The sequence below is a fragment of the Silene latifolia genome, chromosome 7 (assembly GCF_048544455.1).
Source record: "Silene latifolia isolate original U9 population chromosome 7, ASM4854445v1, whole genome shotgun sequence".
NCBI classification, from domain to species: domain Eukaryota; kingdom Viridiplantae; phylum Streptophyta; class Magnoliopsida; order Caryophyllales; family Caryophyllaceae; genus Silene; species Silene latifolia.
Window position 1 is genome coordinate 99,861,981 of NC_133532.1, and position 5,617 is coordinate 99,867,597.

Here is a 5,617-nt window from a genome sequence, read left to right on the forward strand (position 1 = left end):
AAAGTAAGATTAAATACTAACGGTGATAGACCTAAGTACACCGACCGACAACTAAACATAATAGGTTCATTTGAAATATAATTTAGTAGCTACATCCCTATCACGCGAGGGTACAACTTTAAGTCTTACAACTGTGTTCATAAGGTATCTGTCCTCATATTGCCACATCGTACAATTCCTTGTGTTATATTATAAGGGCATTGTAGGCAAGCTTTCTTTAGATGTACAAGAAAGCAAATATATCAAAGATGAAGATGAGGACGATGAAAATAATCGATCCCTCCAAAACAAGTCTTTCTCATGGCATATATGTTCTGCCATATCCCACCATTTGGTGTTGCTCATTTAGCCAGGAAACCGTCACAACTAGAAGGCCGGGCTAAATGAGCAACACAAATGTTGGGATATGGCAGAAAATATAGGTCGTGAGAAAGGCTTGTTTGTAGGGATCGATCTTCATCGTTATCATCTTCATCTATGATACATATTCTTTCTACTAGTACATGGAAAGAAAGGTAACCTAAAATTCCGTTTTAATACAACCCAAGGAATTGTACAGATGAGGCAGAGTTTGAGCATAGTAATACCTTAAGAACACATTTGTAAGACTTAAAAGTGTACCCTTGCGTGATAGGGAATGTAGCTACTAAATTATATTTCAAATGAACAGTACTAGTCTATCCCTACAGTCAGCAAGCTGTCCGGCAAGATAGCATATCCATTTAATGAGCTCAAACTCTGCCTCTTCAAAGATATCGACTACCCGACCCGTACACCAAGTGTCCATAGTTGGCAATGTATACGCAGACAGGAGCAATTGACCTAGGCATATAAATAACTAAAACAGTTCAGACAAAAATAAATGAAAATAACTAAAACATAATAAGTAATACATTTCATACACATACACAAAATGTCATGTTTCGTATAAGTACATTCCAGATAAGTAGGATTAAAAGCCATATCAAAACAAGGTAAAACATTCAGATGAAGTTTTACAAATGACCAACTATGGACAAAGTGGTCTATAGGTTTCGCAAGATAAGGTCTATGCTTCAGACAAGCATTCACATAAACTCATCATAAAAAGATTACAATCATGAGGCAGGTTTAACTTCCTGCATTATAATGAGAATGATTCACAAAATATTCCACCAGATTCACAAAATATTCCACCAGATTCACAAAAACGACTCCAAAATTCACAAAATTAACTCAGGTTTAACAACAACACATCAGTCCAATATTCACAATATCACCTCCAAGTTTCATGATACAAAAACACAGAACTATATCGACATTGCAGAATCAACAGAGCACCACAACAACAACAATAAAAAAGCACAATATTAACAAAAACGAAACACATTAAGCAATGAACAATGAGAAAAACCTAATAAACAAAAATTGACGAAGTAAGTATTGAAGAGAGCGAACAGGACATACAAATAGTAGATCGAAAATGCTCCGAAATTGATTTTGTTGCGTTCGTACTGATCGGATAATTCTTCGAGGATGATTAAAACCTGCATTATAATGAAAATGATTTAGCAATACATTATCGAAAAAAATAGTAGATTGAAAAGCGTCTGAAAATAGTAGATCTACAATAATTGATCGAAAATGAAGAAAAATAGTGATACGAATGAGAAGATCACATACCTAGATCCGAAAAAGGACGACCGAACAGAGATGATGATGATGACGATCGCGATCAAAATATCAGATGATGAACTGCGTGTGATTCAGACGATGATGAACGGCGTGTAATTCAGGTGATGATGAACGAAGTTAATCGCAAATCGGTAGTTGAGTGTTGAGAGTGAAGACAGTAAATGAGTGAAAGAGAGAGAGAGAGAGAGAGAGAGAGAGAGAGAGAGAGAGAGAGAGAGAGAGAGAGAGAGAGAGAGTAGAGAGAGAGAGAGTAAAATGTCGTAAATGAGAGAATTGGCTGGCATTTGCTTTGAGTGTATGATTAAATAGGGACACGTGGCAGCATCTGGAGTATCTTTAGTTATTAGATCTGACGGTTTAGAAGGTGTCCAGCCGCCTCACCCTAAGAAGGGTGCCTCACATGATTCAATCTCTCTCTCTCTCTCTCTCTCTCTCTCTATATATATATATATATATATATATATATATATAGAATTAGGATCAAATGAGTCCCCTTAGATTAGATGAGTCCATGAGTCCTATTCTAAACCTTTGGATCAAAGAAATGAAGGGTTGAGATTAAAACAAAATAAAAGAATGACATATAAAAGCAAATAAACCCTAATCACTCCCCCACCTCCCATTTCATTTCCCCTCTTCATTTCTTCTGTCTAAACACTCCCTATCTCTCTCTAAACCCTAAAGCTTTCCTCACCATTCTCCTCTTCCTTGGCACCACCACCACCAGGCCTCCCCACCACCTCCCTCGCCATCACCATCCCGTCCGCCTCCCCTCTCTTCTCGCCGCCTTCTCGCATCTCTCTCCTCCCACCGCCTCACATCGGCCTCCGCTCCGACACATCGCTCCTCTTCGCCTTACCTTTTTTTTTTTTTTCTAGATCTGAGAAAAAGAGTGATTGTTGGTTGTTGTTTGCATGTGTGGGGCTGGTGGGAGTGGTGATGCCGTGGGGTGGTGGGTAAGGCCGCCGCCGCCTCCTTTCTACTTTCATTTTTTTTTTCAGATTTGATTTTTGTTTGGTTGTTGTTGGTGGTTGTCAGAGGTGGTTGTCAGAGGTGGACCAACCACCACGCTACCGACTCCGTCCATCTTCCTTTTTCTCTGTTTTGGTTAGAAAATTTCAGACCTACAAATAAAAATATGCATCTTTCATTTTTTTTTTCGAAAATTTACTCTTTTTTTAATCTTTATTGTCGAAAATTTTAGATCTTCAATTAAAATATGAGATTTTTCATATTTAATCGAAAAATTTAATTTAAAATGACCAATATGGCGACGGGGATGGTGATGCGGCGGGACGTGGTGGTGGTGATGTCGAGGTCTTTCCTTTTTTTTTTCAGATTGGTTTTGCGTAGTGGCGGTTGTTGCAGGGGGGCGTCATGGTGGCGAATGTGGTGGTTGGTGTCGGTGCTCCTTTATTTTTTTTCGAATATGGTGGGGTTGGGTTGTGGTGGGTGTTGTTGGTGGTCGGTGAAAGTAGTGGTGGGTGTCGATGGCGGTTGGATTGATTAAAGTTGCACACTTGACTGTTAATATTTCATAAATTTTATATAGTGGTGAAATGACTCAATACATTAAAGTTTCACTCGAAATATATTAAAGTTCCACATGCACTACATTAAAGTTACAGTTCTAAATAAGAGATATTTCATAAATAGAAATTTATATTAAAATGGACTAAAAATACTAAAGTTTCAGTTATTATCATTAAAATTTCAGTCATTTAACATTAAAGTTTCATTTTTAAATCAATGAAATTAAAATAATCACAATTAAAATTTCACTCGTCAAATGGCCTAAAAAAATTAAAGTTTCATTCGTCACCATTAAAGTTCCACTCGTTTAACATTAAAGTTTCATTCATAAATCAATGAAATTAAATAAATTTTAGTCACAATTACATCATTACATAAATTCAATTTTTTTTAATTAAAATAGCCTAAAAAAATTAAAGTTTCACTTTTAAGCATTAAAGTTGAACTCGTATAATATTAAAGTTACATTCAAAAATCAGTTAAATTAAATTAACATTAATCACAAGCACATTATTTCATAAATTCAAATTTTTATATTAAAAATGGCCTAAAGAAATTAAAGTTTCATTTTTAAGCATTAAAGTTTCACTCGTAAAACATTAAAGTTATATTTAAAAATACATAAATTTAATTTTTTATTTACAAAATGACTTTAAAAAACTAAAGTTTCAATCGTAAAGAACTAAATTTGCTCTCACAGATTAAAGTTTCACTTTTAAAACATTAAAATTTCATTTCAAAAATTGATTAGAAGTCTCAAATCTCAACCATCAATCTTAGAAGATCTAATGGCTTAGATTAGGACCTATGGACTCAAATATATAGGTGGACTCATTTGAACTTGCCTCTCTCTCTCTCTCTCTCTCTATATATATATATATATATATATATATATATATATATATATATATATATATATATATATATATATATATATATATAAAGTCAAGATCCGGTGAGAACGATCACTCGGTGAGAACGGACTAACTAGTGAGCATCACCCAATTTATTAATAACCCGACATATTCATTCTCCTGTACCCCAACATCCAACCTCATCCTTTTTCTCATCTCCAACCACCATCATCAATCACGTTGTTTTTCGTAGAGATACATCGTTCTCCCCTCCGGCAAACCACCACCATCACCATTCAATGGAAGGAGAACGTGAATGCCCAGCATCGCCGACGAACTGTTGGGTTTGTGCCTTGATTCTGTTAACCGCCGCTTCGAATAACTATGCGGGGGTCTCGCAGAAGGGAGAGAGTATTATATAAACTCTCTAATCCTCTACCTAGCAGTTATGCTTATCATACCGTCTGAATCAGAATCAAAACTCCTCACATATCAATAAAACTCTCTCCCTTACGCCTGTGGACGTAGCTAACACACCGTTAGTGAACCACGTAAATCGTGCGTTTGTCTCTTTATTGTTCTTTATTTGTTCTTTCTTGCTTCTGTTATAACAAATCGGTATCGAGCCTTCGGGTTCCTTACCGAGAAAGATGTCGGCGATGAACATAAAGATCGATCGATTCGCACGGGAGGAATAGTTTTAGTACGTGGCAAATCAAGATGCGGGCTCTGTTAAAGCAAAGCGAGGTTGTGGGCGCCGCTCTCGGATCGAAGACGGAAAGCGCAATTGCTTTGCCATCGCCGCGCTACTCGCCGAGATGGCCGATCCGGAGGAAAAGGCACATTCAACGATTATGTTGTGTCTTCTTTGATGATATCATCACTTTGAAGTCGCGGAGAAACTACCGCGGCCGGTCGTGGAAAAAGCTTGAGAGTCTTTATATGACCAAGTCTTTGACCAATAAGTTGCTTCTAAAGCAACGTCTGTTTAGTCCGAGAATGCGGAAGGTATGCCTCTTCGAGATCATTTAGATCAGTTAAACACAATTTTACTAGAATTATGTAATATTGATGTTAAGGTAGAAGATGAGGATGCCGCATTAATTACATTAGTTTCTTTACCGTTATCGTATGAGAATTTCGTACGTCCTTTATTGTGGGTAAAGATATCATTACTCTAGAAGATGTTAGGTCGTCTCTTCATACTAGAGAACTGCGCCATAAGGCGGCGGGTACAGTCGGAGACAATCAGGCTGCGGGGTTAGCGACAGGTGGGGGTTATGGACGGGGAAATTCGGGGAAGAAAAAGTATAAGAAGCCTTCTTATTCGGGTTCTTCTAATTCACGTACGGTACGGTACTTCGGTACTTCAGTAATTCTGGCACTGGTTCTTATGTTTCTAGAGGTCCTAAACCTAGTGATGTCTCAGTAACTCTTTTGTAAAGGGAAGGGGCATTGGAAATTCGATTGTCCCAAGAAAGATAAACAGAACAAGTCTAGTATCTTTGCTCTCTGGTGTAGCAGATGCGGGTTCCGAGGAAGATGATTATGCTCTA

At 37.2% G+C, this 5,617-nt stretch overlaps 1 long non-coding RNA gene across 1 annotated transcript; it reads right to left on the reverse strand.

Moving 5' to 3' along the window:
* Positions 1-299: 299 nt before the first annotated feature.
* On the reverse strand, positions 300-1,839 carry LOC141591189 (uncharacterized). The gene is made up of 3 exons (XR_012520721.1): positions 1,663-1,839; positions 1,447-1,526; positions 300-822 (listed from the first exon to the last, which is right to left on the reverse strand). It is a non-coding gene; the product is annotated as an uncharacterized LOC141591189 (long non-coding RNA).
* Between the last annotated feature and the right edge of the window lie 3,778 nt (positions 1,840-5,617).